Source organism: Pongo abelii, chromosome 12 (assembly GCF_028885655.2).
Source record: "Pongo abelii isolate AG06213 chromosome 12, NHGRI_mPonAbe1-v2.0_pri, whole genome shotgun sequence".
Classification (NCBI taxonomy): Eukaryota; Metazoa; Chordata; class Mammalia; order Primates; family Hominidae; genus Pongo; species Pongo abelii.
Window position 1 is genome coordinate 110,544,587 of NC_071997.2, and position 19,529 is coordinate 110,564,115.

At 36.1% G+C, this 19,529-nt stretch overlaps 1 long non-coding RNA gene across 3 annotated transcripts in view; it reads right to left on the reverse strand.

Moving 5' to 3' along the window:
* LOC129057744 (uncharacterized) overlaps positions 1–19,529 on the reverse strand; it is a 103,255-nt gene that overhangs the window by 68,206 nt on the left and 15,520 nt on the right. For 2 of the 3 annotated variants that reach the window (XR_008522489.2, XR_008522490.2), the window contains one exon: positions 5,178–5,264. This is a non-coding gene — a long non-coding RNA (uncharacterized LOC129057744). Of the gene's footprint in view, positions 1–1,645; positions 1,835–5,177; positions 5,265–19,529 lie in introns of those variants that run through there. The other variant, XR_008522491.1, reaches the window with a different exon arrangement.

Sequence of the window (19,529 nt, forward strand, 5' to 3'; positions counted from 1 at the left end):
AAAGTTTAAATCTTTTCCAATAAAAAAGCAGGTCTTGAATGATGTTTGTTAGAGCTTCTATGGAGAACTGAACCGAATAGTTTTGCTTAAGAAATCAAAAATATTTTTGTTTTGGTCTTTCCTTTGTTGTCTCTTTCTAGGGAGGATGATGGAAAAGGGTGAGCCAATGGGGAAAGGAGGGAAAAGAGAGAAGGGGACACTAGGAAAGTCACTTGGCCATGCAAAAAAGCTAATGTGTATAGGAGAAATGTTCGTTGTGCCATGTGGAAGTGTTTTGAACTGGTGAAATATGAGCCTGTTCTGTTCTTCCTGAGGTAAACAAATTTCCTGTGCCATGGAATTAAAATCTAATATGTGCTTGCATATGAGCAAGAGCATGAGGGGATGATTGGGATAGACAGGAAATGACGAGTAGATGGATGGATGGTTAGATAAGTAGATAGGAGAGAGAAAGGGAGGGAGAGAGAAAATAGTTACTTATTGCAGTAAGTGCTATGAAGATTTACTTATGGAGTTTCAACAGATAATATCAGAGGGTACTTTTCTTAGGGTAGGCCTACCTGAGAATAAAAAAAGAGGCCTACAAAAAACCAAGGCAATGAAGATAAGGAACAAGAAAATAGCAAGCCCAAAGGCTCTAAGGCAAATCAGAGAGATCTTGTGTTTTAGGAATGGCAGGGCCAGCTTAAAGGGAAAAAATTGACAAGGAAAAGTATCACAAGATGAAGTCGACTTGATCCACTTACGTGTTTTTAAAAGCAAAATAAATCACTCTGGCTACTATGTGACAAATGGATTGCAAGGGGGCAGAATCACTCTGCTGACATCAGGATTAATCTTGAATTAGAATATGATTCAAAGTCAACATTCAAGTGTCTAGCAGCATACATCTGTATTAATCAGAGTGAGCATTTAATCAATTTCTTGAATGATCAAATGAAGGGATGAATGAAAAAATAAACACTATATAAACAGTTATTTAACTTGACAGTGGTTTTCAAACCAAAACAAATTTACAGTGTGCTTTTTCATAAAAGCCTAAAATAGGTTCATGGCAGATGAAAATTATGAAGAGGAGATCTTATCAACAGAAGCAACCCTATGATGAACTGTCAGAATTAATGAAGAGAGTTAGTCATCTCTGATTTTGTTAAATAGGACAGTCTCTGTTAAGTAATACAGATTTTCTCACTTGAATAGAATTGTAGTTTTATGAATACCTTAGTCCTAAATTTGGAGGTTTCTCAGTGTTAATCTCAAATGCAAAATATATCTAACTCACAGTCTCAGAGAGGTTAAGGATCCAGTGTGGGAGCATGCAATTTTGTCATTGTGTCATGTGAAATTGTCTTATGTGTCTCAGTGCAAAGTAAAAATACAAAGAAATCATCATTCAGGTGATAAATTATTGGCTTCCAGACTAACATTTTAACTGATTTACCCCTCTTTTTCCTCTAGGATAGCTATAGTTGTTTGATATATCTCTTTTCCAGCTGATCAGTGGTATTTAGGGGAACATTTCTTTAACTGTATGCAAATTGGTCATGAAACACAGAAAGCCAAGCAATATGCCACAGAGTGAGATTTGTTAGGAATATAAGCTCTAGAAATATTGAGCTGTTAATCAGACAAGGAACACATCAAAGGTGTTAAGAGTAATGGATTGGCCAAATCACACTGTGCTGTCAGGACATACAATACAAGAGTTCTGTGCACTCCTGGGATGTTCAATAATTGATCAAAAGTAGCCTTATCAGAGGTGAATCAGAAATCAATCATTGCTTCATTGCTTGGATACACAGTGACAGCTCCATTTAAAGTACTTGTAGAATTTCTGAGAGAGGAAAAAATGGAATTTAAAATGAGTTCTGTTAGTTACTGATAAAATAAATTGAGATAAAAATCAATAATTTCTTTCCATATTTCAAGGAAATAGAATTTTAAGTATCCTGATTTTGGGTCCCTACAGAACTATTAGGGTATCACCTCCTTACAATGAAAAAAGGGAGAAATATAAGAATAAATTCCATTTTTCAGTGATCCATATGAAGGTAAGAAAACATATTGTTGCATAGAAATAGAGAATTTGTATCAAAAGCTATGAAAGATTTGAGAAAAACTGAAGAGACTCCATTCCTGCTCTTGTGTCTGTCTAAGGGGTTAAAAAGTCTGAGTTGTGGGTTCCATTATTATTCCTGATTGAGGTTGTAGACCTTTATATCAGTTTCCTTATGTGTAAGGTACACCAATTATCTTCAGAATTATTGAAATGATTAAATGAGGTAAAGTATTTTAAAATGGCAATTAAAATAGTTACAATAATGCTAATAAAAATAATATCATTTACTAGTATATATGAGTGAATAACTAGAAAAAAGGTAAACAGGAAAGTAGAGAAAAACATAAACGTGTCTGAACAATTCCACATGGAAAATGTTGTTTGAAGATATTAGTAGTTAAAATTATGACTTTAGGATATAATTTTGTCAGTGATAACTCAGGAGTCAACTGGCATCTATATTGCTGAAAAGTCCTGGCTCTTGACCAGGAGTAGGTACACTAGGGTACAGGAAATGATTTTGTGGGGCTTGGAACATCCTACTGCTGAAAACCCACTTTATCCTCATCCATCTGAGCCCTCAATACCCCAGTGTTGGGAACTCACACAGCCATGCCATGGAGAAGCAAGTTATGATCAGGTTCAAATAACAAGAATTTCAATGACTACACTTGGGTGAATTTTATGCCAGTGAAGAGAAAGATGGTAGCTGTGATATCTCATTAGAACAAGTTCATCCAGATCAGTAAACAGGAAGGCAGTTACTGAATTAACTGGACTGAATGATGCTGATTATTAAGGAAAAATAGGTTTGCTGCTCTACAGTAGGAGACAGGTGAATACATCTGGACAAGAGCGTCTATGAGGTATCTTAGAGGACATTGGAAACTTCAATACCAGTGCTCACACTCTTCAGGAATGAAGCTTCAGTTGTCCAAGATGCAAAGAACGGTTATCAATCTGATGTGCTGCCTCAAGGTAAAGGAATCATGGCATATATTGTGAAAGGTGGAAATTATAAATACCAGCCATGGTCTCATGATCAGTTGCAAAAACAAGAAAATGCGTATTTCTTTCCTTCTTTGTTATGGCCATATTATTATAGTAAACAAATTCTTTCTCTTTTCTTTTATATAAAGTATGCTGTTGGTTTTGAACTTCATGATTTAATTTTTACGTTGTAGTAATCTCAGGGTGGAATTTTGACTAGATGAAGAATGAACTACACAAAGGAAGAGAAAGTGTGATTGATGAGTCTCCTCTTTAAGGGAGGGAACAAGTGACTTTTCTTTATACAAGGGACTGTTACATTACAGTAGAGAGGACCAAGTGGATCTTTCTATTATCACTGTTGAACATTATGGATGTACGTCTCTATAGGGTTGTCTATGTGGGATAACTGGATGTTGGGATCAGCCTCTATTTCAGTTTCCTTTTTTGGAAGGTTTGGAAAGGTAAAAAATACATAATTTTTCTAGAAAATTTTGTAGCCAGTATTCTGGATATTAATTAGTTTCTGCCAATTAAATGCACTCACATGTACAATTTCACTTTTCTTTTTGGGGGGAAGGTTTGGAAAGGTAAATATTACATTAATGCAAAAGTAATTGTGGTTTTTGTTGTTAAAAGCAACAACAAAAACCGCAATTACTTTTGCACCAACTGTATATTTTCTAGACAGCTTTGTAGCTAGTATTCTGGATGTTAATTGTTTCTGCCAATTAAATGTACTCATATGAGATTAGAACAACAAACCCATCTCTCTGTCTATGCTAGCTAACAAGCAAGCAAGCATACTAGCAAACATGAGTGTCTGAAGCAGATTCATTTGCTTGTCACCAGCTTCATGGGTTTGAGACAGCTGTGGCAACGACAGCAGTGGTAGTATAAAAGCAGATAGTTCCTGCCAGCGAGTCTGTGTCATGAAGGTGTCACCTTGAAAAGCAAATTTAGTAGTAGCCCCTGACGTCAGCTCTCTAGCTTTTTCAATGATTTCTATATTAATTCCACTGTGCTTGAAAAACCTAGAGTAGTTTGTTTTCCTGCATTTAATCTCTTGTTGTCTAGGAATTTCTTTGGAAGGACTACAGTGTAAGCTCTAGGACCAACAACTTTAGACAGAGGTGTTTTCTGTTCCTCCAAGTGAATCAGAAACCCCTTATTAGAAGCCTAGCATAGAAGTGCAATAAAAAAGGTTCAAAAATAGTTATTTGATGAATGGATGTATGAAGTATGATAGGGAAATAAATGAGAGAAGTAATAAGAAAAAGGAAATTGGGTTGTAAACTGCTTCTGAAAAAGCAACTGACTTTAAGAAATAATTAGCAACTAAATAAATCAAGGTTAATAGATAGTAAATTCCAGAGAGAATGAGAGCTGGTATTTTCCAAGTTCTCTACTGTGTACTAGACATTGTCTAGTATTTAGAGTATTTAGTATACACACACACACATATATATATATAATATTTAGTATACTTTTCAAACATTATTTCCTTTAAGCCCCATAACATCTATACTAGGTAGGTGGTATTATTATTACCATTTCACAGATGCAGAAACTAAAGATTCTGGGTGTTAAGTTCCTTGGTATTTAACACAAGTAAACTTTGTACTTGAACCACAAAGCTTTAATTTTGGAAAGTGTGGTGTCGATGACTACCCCATACTACCTCTTACTGGTTTGGAGAACATTTTTTTCTGAACATGCCAGCCAGAAAGACCCCTGAAAATCAGTTTTTCCAGATGATTTTGCCCCTGAGGGACATTTGGAAGTGTCTGGAGACATTTTTTTATTATGACTGGGGATGCTGAGGACATCCCGTGGGCAGGGGCTCTGCATTCTACAGTGCACAGAACATTGCTCACAACATAGAATTATCTGGTTCAAATGTCAATAGTGCCAAGTTTAGGAAACTCTGGGTTAGTCAAACATTTCTCAAACCGTCCCATAGAATTTCTATGTACGGTGAAGAACAGACTCGTGATTAAAAAATACACCTTGGGAAGTGCTATGTGTTGTTCTTTTTGAATACTCTCTAGGAATATTGTATTTAAAACCTTATTTTAACATATAATTTAAAATTCTGAAAAGTCCTACAACAAAGACACCTGCTTACCTTTGTTTATGCCATAGTTAGGGATATTCATAGTTAGGATCACAGATGGAAACGGTCACGGCAGTCATATGTGACTCACCCAAGTTACTGGAATAAAAAAACACAATAAAAAGGCAATTTTCTTGATACCAACTCTAAACGTTGTAAGATGTTTTTCCAGAAAAGTATATATTAATTTTAATTTACAAAGTCAAATATTGAAATCAAAAAACAGCAAATAAAATGTTATGAACCACAGTTTAACAATCCTATTTTTAGTCAATTGGCAGAGATCAAACTTCATAGGTATCTCATGTTTTATAAGGGCACTGACACTCCTTCTGGTTCAAGGTGGAGAGGGGATAGAAATGGAGCTACATGGAAGTTCTATCCTTTAATACCTTACCTTTCACTGCTGAATATGACAGAGTCCATTAGCAGGAGGGGAGATAATGGCAAGTGATGGGTTAACTTCTGCAGGGTTGTTCCTGCTTATAAGGCTAATCCATAATTATTAAGCTACATACCTGCCTTGGCCTTTGCTCTCTTTGGAAAACTGACTATACACACTCTGTTGCTTGCTTCTTTACATACTGCCAACTGTCCAACATTGCAAACCCTATATTCCCTTGAAAGGTCCTTAGAAGAGTGGGAAGTAACACAAACCTATTTAACAATGTTTTTCTTGAATAGAAAGATGGAGATGGGCCATTTTTCAGTGTGGTCTCAAAGGAACCCATCGGGGGGGAAAACAAAAGCCTTGGAACAATGTTTCTCACCATACTTCAGACTGATTTGGAGGAGAAGTCTCTGCATGCCAATTTCTAACCATCTACTTTTCTGCACAGCTTAATGGTTGGCTTGGCACACCTCTGGGTTCCTTCAGACTTGGGCACAAGTGCTTATTCCTCTCTCATAATGAGATTTAATCAAGCAAAGCCAAAACCATTGCTACAAGTTAAACACTCCCCAGGGAGGGGGCACCAATGACTAGGGAAGTAATGAACCTCTATTTAACTTTCAGATTTTGTTAATAACAGTTTGACTTGTACTGGTAGGAGCTAATTAGTTACTGCAGTTTCTCCATTACTGGTTTATAAAATGGGGCTTACCTTGTGCATGTTAAACAATTTTCTCAGTGTGGGTCATTTTAGAGAAAACAGATGGAAACTCAGGGTCTTAAGCATGCATGATCATTTTGCTTTGTTGTGATTTACTTTCATATGGAGTTTCAAGAATGTCTACAGGTCAAGTTCTGACCAGTTCAGAAGCATATACTAAGACAACATGGTTTAACTTTATTTGGGGATTAGCTCAATTATTTGTGAAGCATTAAAGAGTGGAGTTCATATTTATCTCATAGAAGATACTCCAGACATGGTATACATTCTCAGGATTGATAGTTTAAAAAGTAGGGTACTGTTGGTGTTGGGTAATGAGTTGAGGCTTCTCCCTAGACTGAGAGGTATTCACTATGTCCTTAGGCTTGCAATGCTTGGTATTGTTCCCAAAGCAGACTGTGTCCACTGCTCTTATTCTTTCCCAGGGCGGTATTCTCAAATAAAATTATGAAAGGATCTTGATTACAACATAGCATTTGAAAAATCACGACAAGATGGATCAAGTAATATGAGGACAAAGAGTTGGAAAGTAATAATCATAATTCCAGGCTCTAGTGGTCTTAGATGTTTATGAGCATTATGAAACATGGCTTTGAGACTAGAATATTCTGGTACTAATGTCATATTCCATGTCCCCATGTCACTAGACTCCAAACTAGATTTGGAGGTGGCTGTCATCCCAACTAAGAGTGATGGACAAAAGGGCATCCTGCTGTATGCTCTGGACCACTGGACTAGAGATATATTGTCCCTCAGCCCAAGACCTCCCTTTTAGACTAGGCTGATTTTGAAACCTATTCAGATCTCTGGGCCAATTGTTTCTGTTCCATGTAGTCCTTTCCACACCTCTTTAATTTCTGTGTCTCATCTTCTCAATGTCTAAAACAAAGATTTGGCATCTGATCTTTTTAGTATTTATAAGTATATAATAAAATTAATATGCTTTTGGATATATTAGCTAGATGGTTTGATTTACTAATAGGATGGACTCTAGATTATTTCAGGTCCTGAGCATCTGATGGAGCAGGAATGATTAATAAATGAAAGATGAGAAGGGATTTGAGTTAGTCTTGACTGAGAAGGAGCAAAATCACATTGATAATTTCATTTACTAAACTCAGTAGTATTTCTGCATTGTGTTTTAAACCACTTACACTGCATAAGTGGGCAAAGTTGAATAAACTAGGTTATAGTATTGAACACTCACTCAAGGTACCCATTTCCTGAAGTCTATAAAACCTTTATTTTTACACAAGTCACATTTTAAAATGTAAAATGTAATACATTTAACTCTATTCCAAATTTGCAATTAAGCAAGGAGTACGCAGTGGTTATAATCTCCTTTTCTCTGGTGCCAGGCTGGAGATGATTTTAAGAAACAATGCACACTAATTTGGTGACAATGAGATGCACTTTTATTTTTGTTGTTCAAGCAGCATCAATGAAACAGGCCAAATGACACTGGAATCCCCATGTGTAACTATCAGTGTATCTGATAGTTCCACACTTATCCATCCAATGACAGTATCTCCTACGAAGTGGTCCTTTTGAAAGGCTGGGGCCTTGCGGCAGATTCAGTCTGAGAACTTCCTTTGGTGTATGAAACTTGTTCAAATCAGCCCAGCATACACTATTTAAAGGTGCTGAGATATAAAAACTATATCCGCAAGAAATATTTGAATGACTTTTTGTTAGCATAAAAGGATAAGCATTGCATGTATAAATGCTACAGTGACTTAACATTAATTATACTGAAGTCTACTGTTTTAAGTAGAAAATTTTGGAACCATGAAAAATAGAAGTGTCTTGATTTACATTGTTCTTCTTTCTATTGTCTCAATATAGGTACCAGAGTTGGATTATTTCTTCTATAAGGCTAAATGCCTTTCAATTTTTATACAGATTGTGTTTTTGCTCTGTTGGTTTATTTAACATAGCCTTCTATTTGCTGCATAAGATGATGTAGCAAAGGGAAATACAGAATGTGGCAACTTTATGACACATAAAAGGAAGCGATGGAGGATTTGGTGAAGATAATTATCAAAACCTCACTTATGAATCCATGGTTGCTTTAGTTTTCTTGGGATTAGTTGAAGGCATATTTGGAAGAAGAATGGAAATGAAAGATGACACTGCAATATGGAAACAAGCATTCTCCATAAAGGTCTCATTAGAGTTGGTTGAAAATGTGCCCTCCCTTTAGGTGTCACTGACACTATGAGTGCATAGCCTAAGATTTTGTAGTCTCATTCTACCTTACCCTTAGGATCTTGAAAGGCTAAGATCCTAAGCCTGATATTCACAATATTTTAATATTCTATAATGCTGAATTTTTATTCTATGAGAGCAAATTTGTTTATTAGAACCACTGCCAATTCATTCAGGTTCAATAATGATAAATATATTGAGAGATTAGCCCAGGATACATAATTATAAAATATCATCTTTTTAACCTGGAATTATATTAGAGAACTAACATACACACCTGGGTAAAAATATAACCTGCCCAACAAAAATAGAAATGAAAACTAAAAGCCTCTTCCCCCTACCTAACACCAATGTAACTCCCTATAGACAAATAGTGTTAACAGCTTTTTGTTTTGATTTTATGTGGATATTGTTTGTCTTTAAAAAGTGAACTCAGATCTGTTTCATAATATATTACCAGTAGAGAGAAGTTTAAAAATAACAATGAAAATTAGGAGGCATTGTATTGTACCATTAAACACCTATTCTTCCCAATTTTACTGCCCAGTTGTTAGTACTTGGTGTTGATAGGAGGCATTGTATTGTACCATTAAACACCTATTCTTCCCAATTTTACTGCCCAGTTGTTAGTACTTGTGTTGATAAGCACTTCACTTGTTGTTTAGTTGACATCATTAATTAAAATAAGTTTAAATCATTATTTCTGCACACATAAGAACTTCTGTCAACTTTAGACAGAATCTGTTGCACTTCCTGTATGAAAGATGTGAAATTGGGGCACCTAATGTTCTTTTACTAATATTCTTATTAATTTTTTCCCATTTTCTTAGCCATTTTATTTTGCATCAAGAGTTATGACATTACATTTTCCTCTATATCTATAATTGGGTTTTTTATTGTGTCTATAGTTTGATTCTAAAACCACATATTCTAAAACTAATATCAATTTAAAACTTCAATGCCAATTCATTACAGAACTAAATAGAATGAAGAAAATGTAACCTAATATTGTTAAAAGTTACTGCTGAAAGAAGACTCTACTGAGTGCCAGTAACTGATAGATTGTCTTGTTTCTGGACCAGGTTTAGTTGCCAAGCTTTCTTCTACTCATGTGACCAGACTCATTTTACATTTGTTCCCAGATGATATGCGTATTGGAAGTTTGACTGGATATAGAAATCTATGAAAATGTGTTTGATGATGTAATTATTCTGTAGATCCAGCATTCCTGATAAGAGGTCTAATAGTCTGGATAAAGTATAGTGTTTTCCTTTTAAAAGATATGGTTATAATATTCTGTTTTTCCTGTGGTTGTGAAAAATCATAAATGAATGCCTAGGTTTGAGGGAGTTGTTTCAAATAACATAGACATTTCAAATCTGGCAATATTTTCCCTCATATCCATTGTTTCTTTGATTCTGTCCTCCTTTCTGTTTCTGCTTTTTCATCCTGGAACTCTTAACTAGGATTAGGCTAAGAACCTGTATGTATAATACCTTCTCAATAAGCTTGCTTTTCGATCTTTTTCTGTTGTTTTGTCCTTTCATTTTTCTATATTATGGAGATTTATTTCAATTCCATTTTTGCAAATATTCTTATTTTTGTTCGTGTCCTTTTTGTAATTCAGATTATCTACTTAAAAGTGTAAGCAATTTGTCAAGTATATATTTTAGAGTTAACATATAACACATTGTATAATTATGTTATATGCATTTATATGTACACATATATAGCATTTTTTATTCTCAGATTGCTTCATTTAAAACATTCTTGTTCTGTTCACAAGTACATTGTTTTGTTTTTTGTGGGTTTTTGTATTTGTTTTTTGTTTGTTTTTTTTTTTGAGACAAGGTCTTGCCCTATTGCCCAGGCTGGAGTGCAGTGGCTCTGTCATGGCTCATTGCAGCCTTGACCTACTGGGCTCAAGTGGTCCTCACACCTCAGGCTTCTGATGAGCTAGGACTACAGATGTGCTCCACCATGCCTGGCTAATTTTTCTTTTGTAGCGATGGAGTCTCACTACGATGCCCCAGCTAGTCTAGAACTCCTAGGCTCCAGCAATACCTCATGAATATGTTTTTAAGCATTTGCTTTTGTTTACTGATTTGTCTGTTTTCCTCAGGGGTCATTTGTTTAATTCCTTTATTGTTGGCATTCTCTTTCAAATCTTTTTTTCTCTTCTCAAATGCTTAATGATTTCTACTTATTTGTGAATATCTGTGAATGAAGAAACATAGAAGGGATTACAAAGAGAAGATATAATCATGGTGGGATCCTAGCCTCAATCTGAGCTGGAAGAATTTCTAATTTTGGACTGAAATCCAGTATGAAATGAGATAATATGACTATTCTTTTTGTCTTGCAAATTTGCTTTGGTATTAACAAAAATAAGAATTACCAATTAGACAATTATACCATCACTGGAAGCACAATATACAGAAATGATGCTTCTTTCAAGGAAAGAAAATCTCATTCGAACGCAGAATGCAACTCTGTCAATGTTGTTTTTTAAATTTCTGAGTAGTCACAACACATAAAACAGAAAAAGTACAAAAATTTACTTTTAGTTAATACTATTTTCATCTGTTTCATTTTCAACAAAATTCTGTCAATATATTTAGGTATACAGTCTTATTGATTCTAAACATTCTATAAAAAGCATGTTTCATGTTTGTGTAGGTTTGGGTATACAAGTAGATTAATTTATCTCATTAAGCAATATTTGGTCCATATGTGCTTGGCATGCCACAAACATGCGTATGTAATCGTGAACAAAACAGAATGGATCTGTTTCCATGGTGGATAAGATATGAAATAAACACATAACAAATAAATTACAGATGTAATATATGAAAGAAAAATATGGGGTCCAGAGAGAAAAGAAACAAATATAAGTAATCAAATATTGTCCTTTCATGGATTAATATTTAAGCTGAATAAAATTAGTAAGAGAAGGAGAACATGACTCCTGAAAAGAGGGTGTAGGTGAACATTCCAGAAAGAGAAAATAGCAGATGTGAAAGCTTGATGTGGGAACAAGATGGGTTCAACCAAAGAGCCATGCTATTAGGAAGAAGGAGAGGTGAGAAAAGGACAAGGATGGTGAAGAAGATAGACGCTAGATGATGTAGGACTTTGTCCTAATAAAATGGGAAGTTACGGAATTATTTTAAATGTGTGATTAGAGTGATGGAAGTTTCTGTTAAAGATCAATTTAGCTTTCGTGTGAATGATGAATAAAATAAAAGAAAGAGGAGCTTGCAGTGAGCCGAGATTGTGCCACTGCACTCCAGCCTGGGCGACAGAGCAAGACTCCGTCTCAAAAAAAAAAAAAAAAAAAGAAAGAGTAGAATTTGATCATTGTGAAAATGTTTAAATTGAGATGTTGTTTTTACTTAGACTTGGGAATCTTTGTAAATCTACATTTATGTCATATAGTGGATATATGTACTGTTCTTTCTCACCCGAAACCCATTATTTTTTCTTTTGGTGTCTCAACCTTAAATTATTAGTCCCCAGTGTTCTTATTTCCATAGTAGGGAAATTGAATGTTTTATTTTAGAACTTTAAGTCTTATTTTGAGGATAAAAAAGATTATAAATTGTTGGAGTCAGTATACCCAGACACAGAATGCTGGGAAAAATTTCAATTAGTTCCTGTTACATGGATAGTGGTTGGCTTCCAGAGGATTGTTTGGGGTATTTGGATCCTTTCAAATCTCCATCAGCCTTTCGTTTTCGTTTATTTAGATGATGTATATATTTTCTTTCAATATTTTGAAAGTGCAATTGAAATGCAGCTTTCAGAAAAATTTCCCTAGGCCAGTCCCCTCCTTACTAGTGTTTGTGAGAATTTCTTCTGGTTACATTGTGTAACCATCAGTATTTGTGTCTTTGCAAGATATGGTGCTTCAGCTATCCTTTTTACTCTGTAAAATCCTCCAAATCCCTCTTAAACATTGTCTTACTTTTTAAGCCAGGTTGAATTTCTGTTAATTGCAACCACAAAATTTTAACAGATACACAACAGCCTCAAATACAAAATAACTATCCATTGGCAGCAATGGAATGAGAAAAGGACCTCCAAAAACTCCTTCATAAAAACAATAAGAACAATGGCAAAAAGTCAAAATCAACTTTTTCAGTACTCAGAATTAACAGGCCACGCAGCAATCCAAGGATGGTTTATTTTAAAAAGGGACCAAATCTCTGTAAGAACAGTGAGGTGTTCCAACATTTTAACATACTCACACCCTCTTTCCATTCTGTAGACGCCTTGAAAGTCAATAACCACACAATCACTGTAGCCTTGAAAATCAGTAGACAGCCGGGCGTTGTGGCTTACACCTGTAATCCCAGCACTTTGGGAGGCCGAGGTGGGCGGATTGCCTGAAGTCAGGAGTTCAAGACCAGCCTGGCCAACATGGTGAAACCCCGTCTCTACTAAAAATAAAAAATTAGCTGGGCACGGTGGCAGGTGCCTGTAATTCCAACTACTCGAGAGGCTGAGGCAAGAGAATGGCTTGAACCAGGGAGGCAGAGGTTGTAGTGAGCCGAGATTGCACCACCGCACTCCAGCCTGGGTGCCGGAGTAGGACTCTGTCTCAAGAAATAAATAAAATACAATAAAAAATAAAAATCGGTAAACAAGCAGCCACTGAAGGAAGAGAACAAGTTTGGAGATAACAAAGAGTGCCATTCCCAAACAGTGGAACTTAACAAACCCACCCTGTGGTTTCCTGGAAACTGACACTGACAGGGATTTTTTTTCGTTGTCCTGATTCAAAACTTGCTCCTTGTGGGCAGTTAATCAACAACTATTTAACATCCCAGCTTCCTGAAGCAGTTAAAACAAATGGGACAATTAAAAACTAAACAAAAAACAAATTAATGAAAATTTTGGAATATGAAATGTCCATAGGAAGCTTTGTTCTGCTCCTGGGAATCCAGAAGACCACCTGCATCTGCAGGAATGTGTGTACCCAGAAAAAAACTTAAAAGACCCTAATTGCTCAGCTGTGGCTGATCTTGAGATTCTCTACAAACCAGAAATAAATGCTAAGACAGAGCTGTAAACACTCTGAATGCATAAAAACACAGTCCAGTACACAAATAGAACCCATTAGCAAAAGCTAGAGGACTTTAAGTTCAAGGTATTTATGAAAATCTTTGTCCAGTCTGTTCTTGACTACTAAACTGAGCAGAAACTTAATTGGTCACACATAATAAAGATTAGTGATTTTACAGAATTAGTTTTGAAAACTCAATAAACAAACCAAAAACTACAAACAAAAAAATTTTTTTTTCTTTTTTTTTTTTTTTAAGACGGAGTCTTGGACAGGCTGGAGTGCAGTGGCACGATCTTGGCTCACTGCAGCCTCTGCCCCCTGGGTTCCAGCGATTCTCCTGCCTCAGCCTAATGGGGAGCTGGGATTACAGGCACACGCCACCATGCCCAGCTAATTTTTGTATTTTTAGTAGAGACAAGGTTTTGCTACGTCTACTCTGTTTTTGTTCAACTTTTTTAGATTTCATATAAATAAGTGAGACACTATTTGTCTTTATTTCACTGACATAATGACCTCCCGCTTCATCTGTGTTGTTGAAATGGTAAGATTTCCTTTTTTATGGTTAAACAAAACTAACAATAGCAACAACAATAAACAGCAACAATAACAAGCCTTGGTGAGGAGAGGGATCCAATTTGCAAAGTTGCAAAAGTTTATTACTTAAAACACCGAATTGTCTTTTTTTTCTTTTTTTTTTTTTTTTTTTTTTTTTTTGAGATAGAGTCTTGCTGTGTCGCCCAGGCTGGAGTGCAGTGGCGTGGTCTCCGCTCACTGCAAGCTCTGCCTCCCGGGTTCATGCCATACTCCTGCCTATAGTCCCAGCTACTCGGGAAGCTAAAATGCCCAATTTTCAACATAAAATAACAAAAATAAAAAGAAATAAGAAAGTATGGCCCATGCACAGGAAGAAAAATCGTGAATAGAAACTGTCCCTGAGAAAACCCATGTCATAGAGTTAACAGAAATTTTAAATCAATTATTTTTTTAAATATAATTTAAAAAATTTGAAAATTGTCTCACCAAATAGAGGATAACAATCAAGCAATAAAATTGATCTTTTTTAAAACCACATAAAAATTCTGGAGCAGAATTATCTAATAACCTTAAACAAAAATTTCACTGGAGTGGCTCAATAGCAGATTTGAGATGGCAGAATAAAAAAAGAATGATCTTGAATGTATGTTAATGGACGTATCTCATTTGAGAAAGAAAAAAAAGTGAATAAAAATAAACACAGCCTCAGAATCCTATGAGTCACCTTCAAGTATACCAACATACTTAGAATGGCAGATCCAGAAGTAGAGGAGAATAAAAATCCAAAAGGATATTTGAAGAAATGGTTGAAAACTCCATAGAATTAATTTAAAAACATTAATCTACAGATCCAAGAAGCACAAAAAGCCCTAAGCAGAATACAAAATGTAATCAGCATGCAGACACATCATACTATAATGTCAAAAGACAAGGACAGGCCGGGCGCGGTGGCTCACGCCTGTAATCCCAGCACTTTGGGAGGCCGAGGCAGGCAGATCACGAGGTCAGGAGATCGAGATCATCCTAACACGATGAAACCCCGTCTCTACTAAAAATACAAAAAATTAGCTGGGCGTAGTGGTGGGTGCCTGTAGTCCCAGCTACTCGGGAGGCTGAGGCAGGAGAATGGCGTGAACCCAGGAGGTGGAGCTTGCAGTGAGCCGAGATCGTGCCACTGCACTCCAGCCTGGGCGACAGAGTGAGACTCTGTCCCCTGCCCTCCCCCCCCCCCCAAAAAAAAAAGACGATGACAAATTCAAATCTTCAAATCGGCAAGAGTTAGGCAATCTATTATATATGGGTCATTTTCAGTAAGATTACTAGCTTATTTCTCAACAGAAACCCTGGAGACAGGCACTGGGATGGCATATTCAAGGTGCTAAAATAAAGAATATTGTCAGCCAAGAATTTAATGTTCAGCGAATCTATTCAACAATGAAGGAAAAATTTAGACATTCCCAGAAAATCAAAACTCAAAGAACTATTCGTTAGCATACCTTCCCCAAAAGAAATGATAAAGGGAATGTTCAGGCTGAAAGAAAAAGACATGAGACAATAACTTGCATGCACATGAATGAATAGCACCAAACAGGTAACAACATCTGTAAATTTAAAGAAAGTATAAGTGCTTTTTTGTTTGCAACACTGTGTGCGTGTTTCTATCTTATTTAAAAGGCGACTGAAAAAAGCAATAACTTAAAAAATTTGTTTCTAAGATTAAAAGACAAAGATTTAAATTGTGTGATGATAAAAGGAAAATGGAATTAAGTAATGATGTTATATAAGAGCAAAGTTTTTGTATACTGTTGGAATTAATTTGGTATAAACTTAAACTAGATTGTTATAATAAAAGATGTTATTTTAATCCCTAGGTTATTTCTAAGAAAATAACATACTAAGATAAGCAATAACAAAATTAAAATACTACACTGGAAAAAAAAAAAAAACCTTTGAAAGAAGGTGATAACGAAAAAACAGGATAACAAGGTATAAGATAAACATATAGAAAAATAGCAAAACAGTATCTGTAAATCATACCTTATCAGTAATTATATTAGATCAAAATGGATTAAATGCTCCAAAAAGCAAAGTAGGCAGAATTGATATTTTTAAAAGTATAATTTAATTATGTGGTTTACACAAAACACACTTTAGACTCAAAGACACGGAAGACTGAATGTAAAAGGATAGAAAAACACACAGTACACAATTGTAAGTAAAATATAGTTACTATATAAGACAAAAATTGCTGATAGAAACAAAGACAAATATTCAGATAAAAGGGTCAACAAAATATATAACCCATGTAAAATGGACAAATTTCTAGAAAGATACAAACTGCTCAACCAACCCAAGAAGTAAACAATCTGAATAGACCTATATAAAAATAGATTGAATTAATAGTCAAACATTTTCCACAAAGGGAAACCAAGAATCAGATGATATCATCTGTGAATTCTATCCAATGTTTAAAAAGCAATTAATATCAATCCTTAACAAAATTTTTCAAAAAATGGAAAATTATGGGGCATTTTCCAACTCATCTTATGTAGCCATTATTATGCTAATACTGAAACTAGACAAAGACATCACAAGAATAGAAGAAAAAAACTATAGGCCAATATCTCTTATGATATATACACAAAATTCTCAAGAAAGTAATAAGCTGAATTTAGGAATATATAAAAGTGATTTTGTACTTTGGCCAAGTAGAATTTATCCCAGGAATGGAAGGTTTAACACATAAAAACCTATCGATGAAATGTACTGTACTTATAAAGGAAAAAATGACCAATAGATGCAGAAAAAAATTGATAAAACTTATCCTTTTATGATAAAAGCACTCAAAAAGCTAGAAAAAAAAATGTCTAAAGCTAAGCAAGGGCATCCACACAAATCTCATATCTAACCTTGTAGCTAATGGTGAAAGATTGAAAGCTTTGCCTTGAAATAAAGAACAAGATAATGACACCCATATTTGGAAAGAAGAACCAAAACTCTCTCTGTTTGCAGACTGTGAACTTACTTAAAGAAAATCCAAAGAAAACAACAAAAGTCTATTAGAGGTTAAAAAGTTTAGAGAGGTTGTAAGATACAAAAATATATTTCATATCTATACACTAGCAAAAAACATGCCAAAAATGAAATTAAGAAAACAATACCATTTGAAATAGCAACTTTTATAATAGTAAAATAAATACAATAGGTCGGGCATGGTGGCCCACACCTGTAATCCCAGCACTTAGGGAGACCAAAGTGGGGAGATCATTTGAGGTCAGGAGATTGAGACCAGACTGGCCAACATGGTGAATCCCCATCTCTACTAAAGATACAAAAATTAGCTGGGCATGGTGGCGTGTGACTGTAATCCCAGCCACTAGGGAGGCTGAGTGGGGAGAATCACTTGAACCCAGGAGGCACAGGTTGCAGTGAGCCAAAATTGTGCCACAGCACTCCAGCCTGGATGACAAGAGTGAAACTCAGTTTCAAAATAAATAAATACAATAATTAGAAATTAATTTTTAAATGAAATCCAAAACTGTTAAACTGAAAGGCACAAAATGTCATTAAAGGAAATTAATAACTAAATGAAAAAAAAAGGAAGCCCATCCTCATGAATTAAAAGATTTAATATTGTTCAAATAACAATGCTCCCCAAATTAATCTGCAGACTCAATTTAAACTGCATCAAAATATCAAATACCTTCTTTTTGCAAAAACTGACAAACTGTTCCTAATATTCGCATGGAAATTCAAGGAACACAGAATTGTGAAAATAAATTTAAGAAGAGCAAAGGTAGAATACTTGTGTGTGTGTGTGTGTGTGTGTGTTGATGGGAGGTGTGATGAAGACATTTTGGAATTAGTGCACATGTTTGTGCATGAATATACCAAAACCATCTGAATTGTACACTTCAAAAGGGTAAATATTTTGGAATATGTATTTGTTTCCTAGAGGTGCCATAACTAATTGTATTAGTCTGTTTTCACACTGCTGATAGAGACATACCTTAGACTGGGCAATTTATGAGAGAAAGAGTACACTTACAGTTCTATGTGGCTAGGGAAGCCTCACAATCATGGCAGAAGGCAAGAAGGAGTAAGTCACATCTTACATGGATGGCAGCAGGCCAAAAGAGAGCTTGTGCAGGGAAACACCCATTTTTAAAACCATCAGATCTCATGAGACTCATTCACTATCACAAGAACAACACAGGAAAGACCCGCCCCCATAATTCAATCACCAGGGTCATCCCATGACATGTGGGGATTGTGGGAGTTACAATTCAAGGTGAGATTTGGGGGGGGACACAGCCAAACCATATCATTCTGCCTCAGCCCCTCCCAAATCTCATGTTCTTGCATTTCAAAACAAATCACACCTTCCCAATAGTCCCCAAAAGTCTTAACTCATTTCAGCATTAACTCAACAGTCCACAGTGCAATGTCTCATCTGAGACAAGGCAAGTCCCTTTCTCCTATGAGCCTGTAAAATCAAAAGTAAGTTAGTTACTTCCTAGATACACTGGGGGTATGGGCATTGAGTAAATACAGCCATTCCAAATGGGAGAAATTGGCCAAAACAAAGGGGCTATAGGCCCCACAAATGTCCAAAATCCAGCAGGCAGTCAAACCTTAAAGCTCCAAAATGATCTCCTTTGACTCTGTCTCACATCCAGGTCATGCTTTTGCAAGAGGTGAGTTCCCATGATCTTGGACAGTTCTGCCCCTGTGGCTTTGCAGGGTGCAGCCTCCCACCCAGCTGCTTTCGTGGGCTGGTGTTGAGTATCTGCAGCTTTTCCAGATAAATGGTGCAAGCTGTCAGTGGATCTACAATTCTGGGGTCTGGAGGACACTGGCCCTCTTCTCACAGTTCCACTAGGTGGTGCCCCAGTAGGGACTCTGTGTGGTGGCTCCAACCCCACATTTCCCTCCTAGCAGAGGTTCTCCATGAGGGCCCCACCCTTGAAGCAAACTTCTTCCTGGGCATCCAGGTGTTTCCATACATCTTCTGAAATCTAGGCAGAGGTTCCCAAACCCCAATTCTTCTGTGGACTCACAGGCTCAACACAATGTGGAAGCTGCCAAGGCTTGGGGCTTATACCCTCTGAAGCCATGGCCTGAGCTCTATGTTAGCCCCTTTCAGCCACAACTGGAGCAGCTGGGACATAGGGCACCAAGTCTCTAGGCTGCACACAGCATGGGGACTCTGGGCCTGGCCTACAAAACTATTTTTTCCTCCTGTGCCCTTGGGCCTGTGATGGGAGGGGCTGCTGTGAGACCTCTGACATGCCCTGGGGACATTTTCCCCATTGTCTTGGAGATTAACATTTGGCTCCTCATTATTTATGCAAATTTCTGCAGCTGGCTTGAATTTCTCCTTAGAAAATGAGATTTTCTTTTTTATCCCATTTTTGGGCTGCACATTTTTCAAATTTTTAT